We start from the raw sequence: 21,598 nt of genomic DNA on the forward strand, positions 1-21,598 counted from the left end.
CAATATATGCCATTATATGTCACTTAGGACTCGTTTGTGTCTCGGGACTTCATTCGTGGAACTTCTCATCCTTACACGAATATGCAATTGAATCACCCACATAGGGTGAGTTCATACCCCTATAATCAATCTTTTAACTGTTTTAAATGCTTTTAAGGGGGGGAATACAAGTTGAACACAATGATAATTGTGTAAATGTTTTGCTATAAACATCATTTTAACAGATTGATTATGTATTTATAAGTGATCAAAACATTTCAAAAACTCTTTTAAAGTTATGTTACTTTATATTTTATAAAACTCCATTTTTAAAGTACAATCATAACTTAGTAGATAAACGAGTCTTTTCTTCAAGTCACTAACAGTTCAAAGTAAACATACTAGTAAACTATAATAGGTATAGTTTAGGGATTCAGTTTACACTAGAACAGAGAGAACATACTAGACACTAGAACAGAGCGAACATACTATAAAGAGAAATAGGGAGGTAGATACAATACACGATAACATTGAGAGCATACTATAAAGAGAAACAGGGAGGAAGATACAATACACGATAACAGAGAGAACATACTATATACTATAACAGAAGATCAAATCATGATTAACACAATTATACTAATGATTCCCAGTAACCTAGGAAGGGAACGTATCACTAACTCATTGTTCTAAACAAAAGGTGATAATAAAAGTAGTATAATGGATATATATATATATATATATATATATATATATATATATATATATATATATATATATATATATATATATATATATATATATATATATATATATATATATATATATGGTGCATCTACAATATGCCATGATTTATATATATATGGGGTACATCTACAAAATACCGGAGTTATATATGGGGTACATCTACAAAGTACCGGATTTATTTATAAAGGGGTACATCTACAAAGTACCTGATATTAATAAATGAAACACATAAATATATACAAAACTCACAACAGTATCGATAAAGGCGTTAAGAATATAGGATTCATTACTCCTAGTAACTGTCTAATCAATAGAACAACACTACATAACATACTAGTAACATGAACAAGTACTTCAGTATGTCAATTTAATAGACAACTGTATACTTTCATTTTCCCATTTCTTTCATATTGTGACATTTCCACTTGAAAGATAATGCAAACTATTTTCGAGTTAAGATAGTTATAAACTAGGGAAAACTTACATCTTTACAAGCGACAAACAGAACAGTCGAGTCTAGTACATTCAGTAGGAAGGGGCCTATAATGCTAACTTTATGATTCCTTAGTTTATACATCAGGGATATATATTAATCGGATCCGACAGGTAGTAGGATGTGTGCTTTCCGCTTCATTTCCTGTTCCTTGTTTGGTTGTGGGCTTAGAGCAGATTCAACCAACCTACTATCTATCCGATATTAGCTACATATATATTCCGTATACACCAAGTAATCATAAGGAGTACCAGGTATGGGCCAGGTCATAGTATACAAATTCAATACACCATTTTCTAGTACAGAACATACTTTTCAAATAGAACATTTGGTAAAAAAAACTAGAAACTTACCAGTAAAAGGTTTAATCCATTTTATTTAAACCAGTATAACTTAAAGGACCTTAGGTGGTTAATTCTATAATACCTTAGTTTATACATCAGGGTTATATATAATTAATATCCGATAGGTAGTTGGATGTATGCTTTCCACCTTACTTCATGTTCCTTGTTTGGTTGTGGGCTTAGGGCAGATTCACATAACTAACTATCTGTTCGATGTTGGATTATATATAGCTAGTATAAACTAAGTGATTATAGAAGGAACTATTGTGGTTACCATTTTTACTAAAAGAAATAAGGGGTTTCTTAAAGAATCTTTTCATCAAATATAAAGGAACTATTACAGTTAACTCCGTGAGTACCAAGTGAATACGCCAGGGTTATATATAACGATGATCTAACAAACAGTGGGATGTGTGCCTTCCGCCTCATTTCCTGTTCCTTGTTTGGTTGTGGGCTTAGGGCAGATACACACAATCGATTGTTTGTTTACTCTGGGTTTTATATAACTTGTATCCATGTAGTACTCATAGAAAGGATTGTAGAGTCATTTTTACTTATCTTTCATCAAAGCAGGAAATATAGGATTTTCTGGAGGAACTGGCGAACTTTTCTATAAGAACTTACAACTTACCTTACATCACTAAAATCTTATGAACTCACCTGCTTAAATGTTGATCTACTCTTTCAAAATAACTTGTATTCTCAGGAGACCAGTAGACAGGTACGCGCTTTGGGATTCAGAAGATGGAGCATAATAGCATCATGTCTTGTTTTGTTATTTACATTGTAGTCTATGTTATGTGAACCACATACTTTGTAAACACTTTCTTTCTAATGAAATGGTTGTTTGTTACTTTTATTACTATGATGCGTGTCTTGTGATACTAAACATGACGTCCTCCGCCCCGAACGTTTCCGTCATTCCGGTTTTGGGGTGTGACAGGGACAAATTCCAAAAAAAAAAAAAAAAATGCTGAAACAGAAAATACGCAGCATTGATATGTTGTCTTTCGGGGTCTATGGTTGATTCATTATCTAACCAAAATATGTGTTTGTACAATCTAAAATGAAGTACAACCACCAAATTACATGTGACATCATATGAATGAGTTATGTACTTTAAAAAAAAGGGACAGATTCAAAAAAACAAAAAGAATGTTGAACTAGAAAAAACGCAACATCGATATTATTTCTTTCGGAGCATGTGTTTGATTCAATATCTAACCAAAATATATGTTTGTACAGTCAAAAATGAATTACAAACTCCGAATTACATGTTGGAAAAAAATCAAGTAATTCTGACTTTATATGAGTGACTTATGCGTATTTTAAAAAATAGGAAAAATGTCAAAGCGGTTCTGGTTTTTAGAACCTGGACCGGTTTTCATAAAAATGGAGAACCGGTAACCGACCTTATTACCAATTCTGGTTCCGGTTCAGACGGTTCTAATGCTCATCCCGAGTTTTAAACTTGATGTATGCATATGTTATTTGTTTAAAATGAAATAACTAGTCAAAAAGAACATATGCTACTTACTACAAAATTGCAATGATTAGTCATGCCAAAAATTCTCGTGGGACCCCGAACATCTGGGGCCCCGATCCCGTATGAGGGAAATTTATTTAAAAAATTGTGGTCGGGGACGGGGGTAGGTAGTCCTGTCCTGAACCCCACATGGAGCCCTATGAATATATTATATATATTTATATTTATTGTTTATATAAATATAATAAATAATAACAATGATCTTGAGCTTCCAAAAGTCAACAAAAAATCATGTTTTTAAGTTGTTAGTATAACGTTTTTGAGATGTGAAAACATTTTTGTTTTTAACATGTAAAATTATGTTATAAATACTTATTTTTATCCCAAAAAATAGTTTCTTTAAGCCCAAAAAACAAATTATTTTAGCGCAATAAAAAAATATCAAAATCAATTGGGGGCGGGGAAATAGGGGGGGGGGGTAATCCATGAATTTGGGGGAGGGGGATGTAATCCTCATCCTGTTTGCCCGCCTTGACATCCCTAGCTATGATTTTATATGATAATTCCATGTCATAAATCGAATGTCATAAAAGTTTATCACTTTTGTAGTATTCAAATTTATATCATGCATTATATATATATATATATATATATATATATATATATATATATATATATATATATATATATATAAAAGTTATAAACATTATAACTTGTAAATTATACATGTACATGTGATCACTACTATGAGAATTACCACTTATTTAAGCGAGTATCGTACACTTTTACGTATATAATTATCAAACATACTCGCCTCTTATAAACTTTATGCAAAGTAAACCATTTTGCCTAGTGACTTGTCCACATATAAGTTAGGGTTAAGAGTTTTTCGTATACACTAGTCAGTGGATTTTATAGTGAGACACTATTCATATCCCTAAGTATAAATACTTAGAAGACCCCTACTACTATCAGCGTTAATCATTTAGAGCGAGATACATATGTATGGATCTATACGGGTTGACACCCGCACATGCAGTTGCTAGCTACAACCACGACGACATATCAAAGCGAGTGATATTTATCTTATCAGCTTTATGACGTTCAATGAAGCGTCATAAAGGGTACACTAGTCGTATAGCTCGGTTATGGAACTCATCATAAACATTGATAATTTCACTACAAACCATTAATTTGGTTTGTCTCTCACTTCAAAACAGTTATAAGTATGGTTATACTTATGGAAGAACACCTTTTTCAAAGTTACTGTAAGGGATATTTACAAACCCATTTTTAAGTATGGTTTTACTTACAAAGAAAATACTTTTTGGTCATTTTAAAAGTATCACTAATGCTTTAGCAGAAAACCTGTAACTCTCACAAACCTTGTGTTGACCCTCAAAACTACATGTATTCTCAGGAAATCACTAAACAAGCATTTCAGAAGACGGAATAGTCATGGATTTCGGGCGACCTAGGTTTTCTAGTTTTCGTTATATCTGCCCAGCTGTTTAAGGCAATTCATGTACTTTATTATTATATGTAAGAACCTTTTATTCAGACTTCAAGATGGAATACAACTACTATTTTGTTATTGTTGTACATGTGCTATATATCCAATTGCATGTGATCCATGAACTAAGTCTCACAACCCGACATGTTCCGCTACCTCGGCCGGGGGTGTGACACATATCATCCTCAGCATCATCATCATTAGATGGGTCGAATGGATCCATTTTTTTAATTGTGAAGTATTGAAATTTTATAAAATGTAGAGAGAAAGAAAATAAAGTTTTGACTAAAAATAAGATGTTAGTATGTATTTATAGAGAAATAAAATTTTTTTATATTCAATTTGGTCGTTCAACGGTCGAGTGGAAGGAAAAGTCAAAGAAAATAGTGCGTTGCAACTCATTACCATCACCATGAAACACCACTTAACAAGAAGGGTGGGTGTTCCCCCCGTGGTAAGGCATGGTCCCCATGGAGGAGGCTCCACCTCAGCAATAACGGGCCTTCACTGCTCCGTACCACATAGTCTTAGCATTTCATAAGTAGTGGTAGTACCCTAACACATTACATTAATTTTTGATTTATTTTCAAACTTAAATTATAGCGTCCCAAAAATCGTGACAAAATTTTTCATTTTATTTAAAACATTTTCATAAAACCATAAGATAATCAAACATTGTTTTCAAATCAAATCCTTAGAAATTAGAGTATCAAATAATCTTTCAAGTGTAAATCAACAGGATGATGTGTACGATCACGCCTTCACCTTTCCCCGATCATCTGAAGTACCATAAAACATTAAAATGAACAACCGTAAGCCAAATCTTAGTGAGTTCCCATAAAATACCCCACAAAACAATTCAATACAATGCATGCACACCAGAGTCATAACCATAAAGACTGGATTACCCCCGAGCCCACAATTATAAAGACTAGATTGCCCCCATGGCCACAACATGAAGTCTGGATTGCCCCCGAGACCAGACCACGAAGACTGGATTGCCCCTGAGCCCACAACATAAGACTGGAATGCCCTCCCGACACTCATCTTATGATTAGATTTCTCCCGAGTCCATAACATACGACTGGATTCCCTCCCGGCTCATAGCTTATGATTGGATTGCTCCCGTGTTTGTTGGCTTACAGCACAAAGAAGTACTGCCTCAACACAACCATACTATGTCGACATATTCAAACATTAATCAATAACCAACAAGCACATGTAATCATACAGATCTACCAATCTAACAGATCACTACACTATAACAACATCCTACACAAAAGGACACGTACTATAATACAAAGTATAGTGAGAAAACTCACCTCACACCCTAGAAGAAACAACACCGCTCACTGATCCAAAAATAAGCACTAAAGGTCACCTATACAACCAACATGGAACACAACTCAAAATATATCCCGAAAACCCAAATTTGAACTAAAGTCAAACTTGGTTAAAAAGTCAACGGTCAAAGTTAAAGTCAAAAGTCAACATCACCAATGACTGACCGTCATGCCGTGAGTAGCCCATAGTCACGTCGTGAGAATACACTCAGCCCGATCCAAACTTGGCTAGGCTTTAACTTATATAACTCAGTCACAGACAACCCAAACAGTAGATACCATGACATGAACCCTCCTTGGTCACGTCGTGAAAACATCAGGACAAAATAATCTAGGAATCCACCATCGTCACGTCGTGACACCCTCTATGTCATGTCGTGACCACCGAATGAGAAACATACTTATGGAATGAGTCCTCAATCCATTAAGTTTTTAACTTCAACTTTCCAAAAAGCTTTAAGGGACTCAGAGGTTCATAAAAATGACAACTTTATGGACATGCATGCTCCATGCATGTCCTCTACCCGACCTAGGTCAAAAGGAAAGAAAATGACCTAAAACTCATGAAAGGTTCACAATCCACAACCAATCCTTAGATCCATAAGATATGATGCTTTAGGGACTTTGGAGGACCATAAACTTGCCAACTTTACTCCATCTATTCACTCAAATCAAAACCATATACCAAAAGGGACTAAAAAAACTTAGATATAAGAGAATACACCATAAATGTAGAAGTTTGAATCCTTACATATGGTCTAGAAGGTGATATAAAATATGAGAAAGTGTTACTTGCTTTATCCTTGCACCAATTCTCCTTCTACTTCCTTTAAAGATCACCAAAACCACCAAAATGAGCCAAAGCCACCAAGACGAACTAGGATTAGGGTTTATGAGGTTTGAGAGAGATGGAGGTTGAGAAATAAACCCTAAATCCGAGTTTAGGGTGCTTAAATACGAAGGAAATCCTAAAAGACCTTGGGTTTGGGCTGCAACACTTGTCATGCCGTGACCAAATACATGTCACGTCGTGACTAATCTTCCAGATACATGTTCTTCAATTTGGATTGTCACGTCGTGATCACCCTATGGTCACATCGTGATACATAAATTTTCCCAAAAATCATGCCTTAGTCTCCTATAAGCCCTACTTTGACCCAATCTGGAAAACGGGTGTTACAACTCTCCCACACTTAAATTAGATTTTGACCTCGAAATTATTCCTTACAATTTCTTTACCACGCCAACCAACCTCTTATGAACTTTACGAATTCCAAATAGATTTGAGAAAACATCGCACACAGATGACCGCCTTCCAACACTGCTACCGAAAAGTAATCTTAGTAGAATTCACATACCCTGACAGAGAAACAAACCTTAATATGCCGCCCTTAACCAAAAAAGAGAAAATCAACTGCTCTGCCCGAAAATTGAAAACCCTATACCATGTGTGACTTCCAGCCAGATATAACCATTACAAACCACATCCATAATGACTCCACTCTGTAACCTGAACCGAGAAAACCCCTCCGACCCTATTTCATTCCACTGGTAAGTGGAAGAACAAAATCCCCGACCACTTGCTGATGCCAAAACCTTTCTCACGAATACGAAGGCGAATCGTAAAATGAGTCTCAACCATTGGTGCCAAACAACACATACCTCACATCCTGTTAACCAAAAATTTGCATATTTGATATATCCGAGATCTCCTAATTCCGTGTTGGACTTCAAATAAACTGGGATGCAAAATCCTTGACCGTTTGCTGAGACTGACAACCTCCCGCATGGTCGTACAACCAAAATCTGACCAAGAGTCTAACTGATAAAGGCTACCCTATCCTATTCGCCACACGGATCCAATAAACTGATCACTGAGCTTCCCGACTCCAAACTGCTCCAACACCCCAACCACGCCAGACACTACCGGGTCTTCGCGACATGAGTCATACAGTTACTAATTCATGATACACTGTGACATCAAATAACCCACTAGAACGCTAAGATCACTGATCACACTGATCTTGTCATCATTCCATTGCTGACCTGGGGACTTACAACAAACATCACATGCCCTAAACATATCCTCGAACACCATAATGGTCCTCTCACCTAAAATGTCAGAAATAGATGGGCGTCACCCACAGGTCTCACCCAAGCTAATATAACCAAACGGGCCTCGCCCACAATCGGGAGCTATACAAGCCCAATCACCGCTACAGCTCCAACAACCCTCATGCCTTAACATGAAGCGGCTAAATAACAATAATGATTTCGAATCAACCCAAACTAAGGTTGTGAATTTATGATCCCCCCTCCCCCCACCACAGTCTTATAACCCTTCCTTCAATGGTGAAACTCATCCTAGCTAATCCTACATGCCAACACGTAATCTTGCCATATTTCGATAATAGCCATGAGCCCAGCCCATGGTCTTACCAATAACCACAATACTAAGCCAAAATCATCATGAGCCGAAACCCCAATCGACTAAACCCAAAACAGGCGTCCGGGTTGTGCTTGGAACCCCCAAGCTTTCATCAGCCAAGAAAAAGCACAAAGGTTCTATCATAACCTTCAACCTGAACCTAGTCACGAACCTATAATGCACCACTACCGATGCTTCACATACTCAGATAAGATAGCCTGAACCCTCAACGTTTTCCTCCCTGATTACAACTGACTAATGAACATTATTCCTTACATAAACCTCAACTCATACGACAAACATAACTATCTCTCCACTTGACCTAGGGTATAAAATTCCATATTGATTCACACTTGGAAATATTCCCATTATTCCCAACGATTCCCCTCCACTTGGATTCAACTACACTATGACAACCTCAAATCCATCGGATTTCCGAGCCATCCCACAATTTCAATGCTCAACCACCACCATCCTGAGCTCACAATAACTAAGACTCCATGACCAAAAAATCTAGGGTATACACATCCTAAAACAAATTAAACACGTCGTTATTCTTAATGAAAGAGTGTCGCATCCAAAACACCTTCCCTGATACAACTCCATATCCTTGATCAAACTCAACCGATGCCAAAGAACGAATAAACCCACTATCGAAGATGGATAGATAGCCAATCCAATGACTCACTTGCTACTGGGAAAAAGCCACATGAACCTGCATCAACCACGCCCTGAGTTGATAAACCAACAATATCTCTTACCCTACTAACGATAACGATCGATTAACGAGCTAACCAACCCCTAAACTGACTTTCAACCCGAGCGGTACAAGCGCCTCGAAACTCTATCTTCGTTGTCGCAAAAGGGTCAAGTAGCTATAACGAGATCTTTGTCTAGAAGTTTCCGATGCGAGGACCACACGTACATCCCTGAGAGCATGAAACTGACCTCAACTCACCCTACACTCGCATTCTGACTAATCCCTTATACCTAAACACCATGAAAGGCATCAACAATCTCGAATACCATAAAAAATAATAAACTTATATTGTAACCTCTTCAGACCCAGTGCACTGAATCCGTCAAAATTAATACGGTCGTTGATCCTCCAAGTAGAATACTCAGTTCATTCCCATCTAGGGCTCATGTCATCACTGGCCGTTGCCTCCAGTGTTAACACCTACAACCAGCTTAAACAGACACCCTTCAAACATGATTATCGGTATGCAAAATGGCATATGACAAACCCTCAAATAATAATAACCAATCAATCATAAAGAAACTCCTAACCTCAGGTGGAGACTTAAACACTTCGAGCATTACGTTCCACACACAATAATTACATAAGCATAAACAAACAAATCATGAAGGGATACATACCCACGAGGTTTTGAGGTCTTGACTCCGGCTCCTAAAAAACCACAGATGCTGGGGAATGAGCCGGCCCAATCGTCAAACATGGGAAATTTGCCCTAATGTGACCATGATGATGACAACGATGACATAATTCTACCTCCAAGGTGCAATCTTGGCGAACATGGCCTTTTCTTCCACACCTTCCACTTTTGAACTTGTAGCGCTTAGGCTTGTGGGTTCCTCCACCCTTAATGTAAGTGTCATGGTCCCTCTAGTCTCCAGTACTTGGTACGACAACATCAAGCTTCTTAGATGTTGTTAGCAGAGTCGGGACATGTGTACACTACCTCTTTCCCATTTGTGTTTCGAAACCAAGTTCCCGCTCCTGAATCACCTCGTTAATCCTATCAATTGTCTGAACGGCTGCAATCTACTCCTTGAACTTGGCGATCAACCTGTCAATGATATGTATAAATATGCCAGACAATTCCTCTAGTAAGGGTTATGCAATCTCAACAACAATCTAATCATGGGCTCGATCCCTTTGAAGGCAGGATGCAAATCCCACCTTCGATCCCTCATGGCAGAAACTATTCCACTGAGTATTCTCAATGTCAACAATCCACCGCCTACTCGGAATAGGGTCCTTCTTCCTGAAGAACTCTGGGGCTTTGCAAGCCTTGAACTCCCGAAAATAGATTGTCCATACCCCGATCTAACCAGTCAAAATCTCTGCACATAAATCCCCAATCCGCTCATCTAGTAGCTCCATGATTCCCTCCTTGATGGTACCGAACATCACATGAGTCGTATCCAAATTACTATGAGCAATCTCATACGTAACAAACTCACATATCCTCTTATCAACTGGCTCAACACCAGAACCTAATCCTAAACCTGGACCATAACCATAACCTTCTCCTCGATTGCTCATCACCATACTAAAAGCAACATTACAAACAATCAAAACATACCGGAAGAATTCCTTGTTCTACAGGCTTCCTACAATCCTCGTGACTTTCCTTGATTCAAGTACAGATCCTGTGCTTTCAGTAATACAAGCCTAGTACTGCCTTCCACACATATCCATACTTTCCTCAAAAATCATCCTAAATCCTCTAAGTCAACTCCTTATAATGCTACTCCTAAAACCCGCTAAACAGCGCACCATTCACACTAAATCACTTCCTAGGTTCTCTTAGGACCCCAACCTTACCCAACCATCAGCTGCTGAAAGACTCTAACTAATGTTAGCTAACTACTTGATCAATACAATTACATGCAACAAAACTTAGATAATCTTTCGATTAAAAGACCCAGCCTTACAATGGTTAGACTCAAATGAGAGCTACAAATCCATCATTCTAAAATAATTTAACCTTTGCCAAATGTAACTTAACGGATTCATTTATATTTAACTCACATCAATATGAGTCATACAAAGCATAAAGCAAGCAACATTCAAGCAGTAAAACTCCGTAGGCCACAACACATCCAAATGCATTCTTCCTTATAGGCATTCTAGCGTGCAACCTTGAACATATCATTATGCTAACTTCTGTCATGCATTCCTAACATATCACCAATCCACATAAAACAAGTGTGGGTATCTTGAGGAATATCTTTTCTTGAGCTCCGACAGATTGTACACATTTCATCCTCTCCTTTAGTTATTTAAAAATTATTTATGAAAAATCTGTTGCAGATCCTTATTTTGACTTTGGAATAAAAAAGTGTTCATCCAATTCTCTCAAACCAGAGCTCTCATACCAAGTTGTAATGTCCCAAAAAGCATGACACAATTTTTCATTTTATTTAAAACATTTTCTTAAAACCATAAGATAATCAACCATTGTTTTCAAATCAAATCCATATAAATCAGATTATCAAATAATCTTTCAAGTATAAATTAGCAGGAGGATGTGTACGATCATGCTTTCACCTTGCCCCTATCATCTGAAGTACCAGAAAACATTGAAATCAACAACCGTATGCCAAATCTTAGTGTGCTCCCACAATCACAAAGACTAGATTGCCCCCAAGACGACATCACGAAGACTGGATTGCCCCCGAGACCACATCACGAAGACTGGATTACCCCTGAGCCCAAAACATAAGACTAGAATGCCCACCCGACCCTCATCTTATGATTAGATTGCTCCCAAGTCCACAACATATGACTGGATTCCCTCCAGGCTCATAGATGATGACTGGATTGCTCCAGTGTTTGTTGGCTTACAGCACAAAGAAGTACCGCCTCAACCCAACCATACTATGTCGACATATTCAAACACCAATCAATAACCAACAAGCACATATAATCATACAAATCTACCAATCTAACGAATCACTACACTATAACAACATCCTACACAAAAGGACACATACTACAATACAAAGTATAGTGAGAAAACTCACCTCACACCCTAGAAGAAATAGTTTCGCTCACTGATCCAAAAACAAGCACTAAAGGTCACCTATACAACCAAAATGGACCGCAACTCAAAATATATCCCCAAAACCCAAATTTGAACTAAAGTCAAACTTGGTCAAAAAGTCGACGGTTAAAGTTAAAGTCAAAAGTCAACATCACGAATGACTGACTGTCACGTTGTGAGTAGCCCATGGTCACGTCGTGAGAATACACTCAGCCCGATCCAAACTCGGCCACACTCCAACTCAGCCAAGTTAGTCATGGACAACCCAAAGAATAGACAACACGATGTGAACCCTCCTTGGTCACATCGTGAACACATCAGGATGAAATAATCGAGGAATCCACCATCGTCGCGTCGTGACCACCAACCGAGAAACATCCTTATGGATTGAGTCGTTAATCCATTAAGTCTTCAACTTCAACTTTCCAGAAAGCTTTAAGGGACTCTAGAGGTTCATAAAAATGACAACTTTATGGACATGCATGCTCCATGCATGTCCTCTACCCAACCTAGGTCAAAATGCAAGGAAATGACCTATAGCTCATGCAAGGTTCACAATCCACAACCAATCCTTAGATCCATAAGATATGATGCTCTAGGGACTCTAGAGGACCATAAAGTTTCCAACTTTATTCCATCCATTCACTCAAATCAAAACCATGGACCAAAATAGACTAAAACAACTTAGATCCAAGAGAATAAACCATAAAAGTAGAAGCTTGAATCCTTACAAATGGTACAAAAGGTGATATCAAAGATGAGAAAGTGTTGCTTGCTTGATCCTTGCACCAATCCTTCTTCTACTTCCTTCAAAGAGCACCAAAACCACCAAAATAAGCCAAAACCACGAAGATGAACTAGGGTTACGCCTTATGAGGTTTGAGAGAGATGGAGGCTAAGAAATGAACCCTAAATCTGAGTTTAGGGTGCTTAAATATGAAGGAAACCCCATTAGATCATGGACTTGGGCTGCAACCCTTTTCACGTCGTGACTATTCCTCTAAATACGCGTTCTTTAATTTGGCATGTCACATCGTGACACATGAATTTTCCCAAAAATCATGCCTTAGTCTCCTTTAAGCCCTACTCTGACCCAATAAGGCAAACGGGTGTTACATAAAAAAATTATATTTTTATAAAACACAAACATTTAATATTAAAAAAAGCATTACATTAAATTATCTTTTTACGAAACACAAACATTTCATAAGAAGTGGTAGCGACAATCCGACGAGCCATTTTTGATGATTTCACTTTCCTTTCACCAAATTTTCATGTTGAATATCTGAAGTAATAGTTATTTCAGTCAAGAATTCTCACAAACCCGGTCTTGATTCAACAAAGAGAAGCTTTATAGCAACTAATTTGCCATGTTTTAGCAATGCCTAGAGATTAAAAAAAATGTGTTGAAGATAGTAGTTAGTAGCTTGGTGATATTCTAAACACATGAAGAATAATGGTTGGAAATATTTAAAAAGCACCTTGTAAACAGATCCAAATTCCCATTCCTAATCTTATTTTTAGGTTTGAAATCTTCAGTAGCAATTTGCAAATCTTTGTATGTATACAATATCATATTTTTAACATCCAAAATTTATGCATTTAGATAAGTGTATGTAATGTAAAGTAACAATACTTATAAAACCAAAACCAATGTTTTTGATAATGATATTCTAGAGGTAGTCTTACCTACACTAATATCAATGTTGATTCCCCCACTATTTGTTGAAAATTTACAAGAAAATGTTTAGCATTGAACAATATGTAAGTCGAAAAAGGAGTTATAAAACTCTCAAGTTAAGATTTTAACCATGAACACCCTTTACTGGGGTAGCTACCTTCCAAAAACAACAATTGGATTTATCAATAACAATGAGTTCTTTATGTTAACTAGTAGATTATGTTAAATGCCCGTGATACTAAAATGAATATGTAAGCATAAACCCATGTAATGTATCATTGAAGATGAAATAAGAAATCATAACTAGAAGATTCATGGTAGATTATCAATTTTAAACATATATCAAACAAAAAGTACCATTTTAACATATCATGCTACAAAAATTTCAAATCAGGGTAACAACAACAAAAACGAAACAAATTTCATCTCGAAATTAGGTCAGTTACACCCAGTGCAGAATCCTAGATGGATTTAAAGACCCAAAAGGGCGATATATCAATTTTCGACAAGCTTCGTACATTTTAAAACCGGATTATGCTAAAAAACTTTGAAAATTTCAAGACAATAAGCTCTGTAAATTAATCAAAATATATATTTCATCCGTTTTAGGGTAGATACACACACATAAGAGAAGTATGAAATCGATGGAGCTAAGTTTGTTATGAATTTGAATACAACAAAAGGAAAGGAATATAACATCGATAGAAGGAACATACAAACAAAAGAACTGACCACTGTGTATCGACCCAAATTTCCAGTAATTTTTTTTTCATTTTGAAGTACGAAATCATTTCAATAAAATATAAAATTCCAATCACATTTGTTTTCAACATCCATAACATCAAAAAATTTATTCATATTATCAGAGTGTCCCCAGTAAAATGCCAGAGAGTGCATGCCGCGTCATCACGCCGGGCTCTGGCCCTTAGATCCCGAAGTACCTGAAACAACCAATAAACTATAAGCTAACACTTAGTGAGTTCCCCATAACATACCCCACACAACCCACATATCCATATAACCATATCAACCATACAAGTCATGCATACAAACATATACGGATGTCGTGGGCTCCCCCCAGGGTCTTACACCTATGTGTCATGGGCACCCCCATGTTCTTGCTTGGAATGTCATGGTCACCTCCATATGGTCTTATAACCAAGTGTCATGGGCACCCCCATGGTCTTTACCTGGAATGTCATGGGAACCCCCACATGGTCTGACAACCAAGTGCCATGGGCACCCCCATGGTCTTTACCTGGAAAGCCATGGGCACCCCCAAATGGTTTGAAATCCAAGTGCTACGAGCTCCCCCCGGGCTCTTCCATGCAAGTATCACAAGACAACTAGCATATCACATACCACATAATCAACTAGCATACCACATAAAACGTAATGGGCCAGCCTTGGTGTGTTCGACCCATTGGTATGGTGAGGAGACTCACCTCAAATGCGAACTGTAGCTGAGTAGGTCTAAGTCTGAGTATAAGATATGCCGCCTCCCTAATCATAAACAATTCCTTAGATACAACTCAACCCTTCAAACCCCTTAAAGTCAACCCTGGTCAAGGTCAAAGTCCAGGTCAAGTCAAGGTCAATGTCAACTCTCCGAGTTGACCTAACTCGTCGAGTTATCCATGTAACTCGTCGAGTCCATCCTAAAGCCAAAATCGCGATGTTGCGATCCAACTCGTCGAGTTCTCCTATAACTCGTCGAGTTCCCCCGTTTTCCAATAGAATCAAGGTAACTCCAACCCAACTCGCCGAGTTCCCTTGTGAACTCGTCGAGTTCTTCAGTCTGTCAACTCACTTAATGCATTAAGCCCTTTTTCTCGAATTCAAAGGTTCCAAACTTCAGATCCCCCTTCATAGAGATGTCTAGAAGGGTAAAGTTTCCAAATTTACCCCCAATGATAATGTAATAAGCTCTAAACCCAAACCCTAGTTCCTTTAAGGAGGGTATTGACTCATCAAGCCCTGAAATTTTCATCCCATCGTCCCAAAACACAGATCTGATGTCCAAAGGTGGACAAATAATGTAAAGTTTCTAACTTTACGTCCATGCATGCTTGAAACACTCTCCAAAGTCCATTTTAGGCTTCATAGTGGACATATTGTATGAATAGGACATGGAGGCTATTAAAGTTTGCAACTTTAATCCTCTAGAGGTCTTATAGAGGCTAGATCTACACCCTCAACCTCTGGAAACCTCTTTTCTTTGGACATCCAAGCCAAAGTCCCAAAACCAATCCCTAAACTACAAAAGATGAAATCTAATAAGCTACATGTCAAGGTTATGACTTTATACCTCCAAGATCCAGCCTTTGATGTAGAGTTTCTGGATCCAAGATATCCCTTCCAATCTTGACACTCCACTCTTCAAAACCTCCTTCAAAGATCTCAATAATCACTCAAACACTCACAAAACTCAATGAATAAGAGGGGGAGGCGATTCTAGGTTTTTCTCTGGGCAATGAGGCTAGTAAGGAGGCCAGTCCTAGAGGTTAAGTCCTTTAAATAGGGTACAAATCCCGAAAAATTAGGGTTTTCATCCCCAGCGTCAACTCGTCGAGTTGAGGCTCCCAACTCATCGAGTTGGGTGCTTAATCTGCACGTCCAAATAGATCCCTACATGATGAGTTGGAGCTCCCTAAATCGTCGAGTTCCAGCCCAGAACCCCAAAATGTTGAGAAATAAATAATACCTGGACCAAACGTTATACATTGAAATGATATCAAGTTAATCGGTGTGTGGAGAAGAGAGATATCAAAATTCAACCACCAACTAAACACCTTTACTCCCATTTTTTTTTCTCTCTCTCTCTCTCCAAGCGATTGGTGAGGCTTGGCTGGAGAACCAAGCCAGGGGGCGGTGTTCAGTGCCGTTGGCAACCGATGGCGACCTTCCTAGCGAGGCCCACTCCCTGGATAACATACGACTCACGTTTTTAATATGAAACGAGAATTTTGTTTTATTACTTTGATTATTACTTTTAAATTTGAACATTATCCAATCAAAACCCTTTCAGTAAATCTACTTTAAAAATGCAAAGAGACAGTTAGGGTGGTAAACCGTGAGCTTTTAAAAATGACCACATTAGAAATCTTAAAGCCTCCTTAAACCTCTCTTAAAGCATTACAGTGGGTGAGCCTAACCATGGTTTGAACATAATGTTTTAGTTAAACATGTTGGAAGTTTGTCATACATATAGTAATCATACCATATAATAAATTTAAACATTGTAACTTGATAGCTTAATCTTTTAAATGTTCTAATTTTTTTTATCTTATTAAATAATGTTAAAAAATAAATATTTGAATTTAAAATTTAATTTAAACATATTTCCAAATTTAAATAATTAAATATTCAGATTTAAATTCTTATTCAAATTATATTTAAACTAATCCTTGGGTCCTGACAGATTTATGTTTGCATTCTACTAAAAATATTGGGACCTTTTAAAAGTGGATATAATGGAATTTGTAGAGGAGTTTTTTGTTATTGGGAAGATTCCAAGTGGATGCAATTCCTCATTTATTACTCTTATTGCAAGTGGTCACCAGGGAGCAATCTGCTTTGGTGAAGGGGCGTCAGATTTTAGATGGTTAATAAAATAGTTGATTGGTGCACGAAGAAAAAAAGAAAATTATTGATTTTTAAAATTGATTTTGAAAAATCATATGACTCTGTTGGTTGGAATTTTTTAGAGCAAGTGATGGTGATTCTTGGCTTTAGGGTCAAATCAGTGCCTTGGGTCTGAGGTGCTTTGAATTCGACAAAGGCTTTTGTGTTGATTAATGGTATCCCTTCATTGGAGTTTCAGATTGAGAGAGGGCTTCGTCAAGGTGATCCGATATCACCCTTTTTATTCATCATTATTATGGAAGCTTTACATGTTGCAGTTTTAGTGCAGATTTTAGAGTGTTTTTTTTTCCGTTTAAGGTTTAAAGATCAATCTACATAAGTCTTCTTTGTTTGGAGTAGGTTTGACTGATGATCAAGTTAGATCGTTTGCTGCTTTCATAGGATGTCGTCCTGGAAATCTTCCGTTTATCTATCTCGGCCTTCTAGTGGGATCTTCTATGTCGTTCATCCTGAATTAGAGTCCTACTATTCAAAAGTTCAAGTTGAAGTTATCTCGGTGGAAGTTTAATATGCTTTCTATTAGAGGGAGTTCTATTTTGATTACTTCAGTTTTGGGTTCGATAGGTACTTTTTATCTGTTTATTTTTTCGTATGTCAGTTCAGGTAAAAAAGGTAGAATCGTTGCTTTCTAATTTCTTTTGGGGTGCGGATGGAAATGAAAAAAAACTCATTAGATTTCTTGGAACTTGGTTATTGCTTCTAAAGAAAAAGGTGGGATTCAAATTGGCAGTCTTGATGCGCTAAATTCTGCTTTGTTGTTAAAATGGAGGTGGTATTATGTTGATGAGACGGATGCGTTTTGGGCTACTCTTATATCTGATATATGTGGGAAAACAGTAAAGATGCATTTGATGTGACTTATGGTCGAGGTGGTGGTGTTTGGGCTCCGATAGTTGTTACTATTAATACCATGCACGAGAAAGGTATCGTTCCTCTTTCTTCTTTGAAAAAACAGGTTGGCGATGGTAGGAATACAAGTTTTTGGTTTGATATTTGGCTTGGTGAGATACCCTTAAAGATTTGATTCCAAAGACTTTCAATTGGAATCAGTTAAAAATTGTTCGGTTCATGATCGTTTAGGGGCCGATCGTAATTGGAATTGGATTCGCCAAATAAGTGGTGGAGTTCTTAAGTCTCGGTTTGAGGAGTTAAAATGGCTCATTGGAAAATTTTCAAATCTCTAATGATTCTGATTATTGGAAATGGAATTTGGAGAATATAGAAGATTTTACGGTTTGTACGACTAGAAGAATTATTGTTAATGTTATACTTCCGGATAATGCTATTCCTACTAGATGGAACCGATTTCTTCCCAAAAAAGTTAATATTTTCTTTTGTGGTGTGCTCTTCTTGACTGGTTGCCCACCAGATGGAAGTTGAGTCACAAAGGGGTTGAAGTTCAGTTTTATTATGTCTGGTTTGTTCAGCAGCAATCGAAAGTCTTGACCATCTGTTTATTTCTTGTGAGTTAGCGACCCACATATGGAGGAAAGTTTTCATCTGGTCTGATTTGGTTAAGCCATACATGCTTGCTCGAATTGATGGTATGTCAGGTGGGGCTAGGAAACATCATGCTATGGAGGCTATTCTCCTTGTTAGGCTTTGGTTAATTTGGAAATATAGGAATGGTCTGATTTTTTAAGAGGTGGCTCCGAGAAGAGATGGGATTTTTGATAATTTAGTTGTTTGTTCGTTTAATTGGTTTATCTTCAAAAATTCAAAAGTTTCTGCTAGATAGGTTACCGGTTGTCAAACCATTTTGTAGCTATTTTGTGTAATTTCCTAGCTTTTGCTAGTTTTTTGTTTTAATCTAACTTTCAGCCGTTTTAAAAAAAATATTACTAATCTTAGATTGAGTATTCAGGTTTCAAAATATTAAATAATATTTAAAGTAAGAGGTTTATCCCAATATTTCGAAAAACAGATAAAATCCAAAAATCTAGAATTCATCCGGTCATGTCGCAACAAGAACAACGCCCCGCGATCTTTGTAGATCCATAAATTCGATTTTTGATTTTTTAAGCAGTGCATATAACTAAAACTGTCTTTATTTTTTTACCGATAACCTGGGGTTCACCAATTCTCTTTAGAGAACCTTCCTGGAATAGAGTTACCTACAATATAAACACACACACACACATGTACAACAAGGATAAGAAAATGAAAGCCTTTTATCATCAATATTTTACATGTATGAAAGAAGGCACACATGGTGGGGGTAAGAGACATTGAAAAGGCATCGATTAAGTGAGAAATGAGTAGTCAGTTCTGTTTGATTTCAAGGGAGCAGACCTGAGAGAGAGAGAGAGAGAGAGAGAGAGAGAGAGAGAGAGAGAGAGAGAGAGAGAGAGAGAGAGAGTCCTATATTTTTATTTAATAAAATTTAAAATTAAATAGAAAAAAAGTTACAAAAAATATAGGTAAAATAGTCTTTTTCAAGTTGAAAGAGACCAGAACCACAACGAAACCTAGTCTTTTTAACGTTTTTCAGCCTATCCAAACAAAATTGCAAACCACAAAGACTATTTTGCAAATTTGTCTTTGAAATAAGATAAATGTCCCTTGCAGTATAAATATGTAACTCTTTGATAAATCAATTCTTAAAACTTTGGTTAGATTCATTCAACTAAAACCCAAAAATATATAAGGTATTTGTATAATTTAAACGAGATTTAGTAGATATATAAGCACATACTCATCGTTCCAAACACTTATCTACTTTATTGGACATACTCATGTCAAAAAGAGTCTTTACTTGATCTTTAATCGTAAGCAATCCCATACTTGCTCAACATCATGACTTATTTCACCACGTCAAAAAAGATATCATACGATCTCCTTGCTTTTCTAGTTAATGTTTAATTTCAGTTTCTAGGTATTCAACCAATCAACATTTATTCGTAACTTCTTTGTTTGCTATAAAATCACCTCGAACGTACTCCTACTTTCGAAACCACTTGGAACCCCCACAAATTACGATGGCTTCTTTTCTCAAAAATACTTTTACTATCACCTTCTACTTCATACTCCTTTCATCCCTTTCAAATCCCTCTCATGGAATTTTCTCCGAGGAGCTTTCAGAAGCCATATCAATGAAAAGAATGGAGAAAACAACCCGGCTCCATTTCTTCTTCCACGACATCCACAGTGGCAAAACCCCATCAGCAATCAAAATCGCCGGAACCTCAGATCCAGGCTTCTTTGGCGACACATATATGATGGATAATGCTTTGACAGAAGGCCAAGATGCGTCATCAAAGGTGGTCGGAAAGGCGCAAGGAATGTATGCATTTGCAGCCAAGAAAGAACTGTCATTGCTGATGGTGTTGAACTACGAGTTCACCCAAGGAGACTTCAATGGGAGTAGTATCAGTGTCCTTGGCCGGAATCCGGTGATGATGGACGTCAGGGAGATGCCGATTGTCGGAGGCAGTGGGCGGTTTCGGTATGCCACTGGGTATGCGTTGGCGCATACGGTTTGGTTTGATTCCAAGACCGGGGATGCCATCGTGGAATACAATGTGTACGTAAAACATTACTAGGAAGTAGGAACTGGATTTGAGCATGTAGCTTTTTAAGTATTGTTGCGCGCGTTTATGTTTTTCTGACATATATATGGGTGTAAAATGGGGATTTGACCTTTAACTTGTAAGGCGGATTAATACTCGCTGGTTATCAATTTATCATAAATATTTTTATGTTTTCTGCATGGAGATTTGAAAATTATCTTTTATTTTTGCAGGTAACCATGCATCCCTTCTCTGGTCGGATTTAATTGAATGAAATCTTGAAAAAATTAAAATAAAATTTGAATCGACAGGAGGGTATTTATGGATTAAGATGTTCTTTAGGGGCCATATCTGTGTTTGGAATGGATGTCTTAAGATTAATAATTTTTTTGCATGAAAGTTTTGAGAACAGCTTATGTATGCTGAGCGTACGCCTGACTACACGGCCCGTTTTCTGGTATCGCGCTCTACGTCCAACGTAGAGTTGAGTACGCCGAGCGTACTAACCAAGGTTGACTTTCATTGACTTTTGTGGAATTTATGAAAAATAATTGAATGGAATGGAAAAATAATTGAATGAAATGTCGAAATTTTGAGCTCATAAGGGAAAGAGACTTCTCATTGATTGAAAGATCA

The 21,598-nt window shown here is 37.2% G+C and overlaps 1 pseudogene; it reads left to right on the forward strand.

Annotated features, from left to right (window-relative positions):
* Nucleotides 1–20,352: 20,352 nt before the first annotated feature.
* On the forward strand, nucleotides 20,353–21,162 carry LOC145108200 (dirigent protein 22 pseudogene; annotated as a pseudogene).
* The last annotated feature ends 436 nt before the right edge of the window (nucleotides 21,163–21,598 follow it).

This window comes from Lactuca virosa, chromosome 1 (genome assembly GCF_052849685.1).
Source record: "Lactuca virosa cultivar CGN04683 chromosome 1, Lactuca_virosa_CGN04683_v6, whole genome shotgun sequence".
Lineage (NCBI taxonomy): Eukaryota > Viridiplantae > Streptophyta > Magnoliopsida > Asterales > Asteraceae > Lactuca > Lactuca virosa.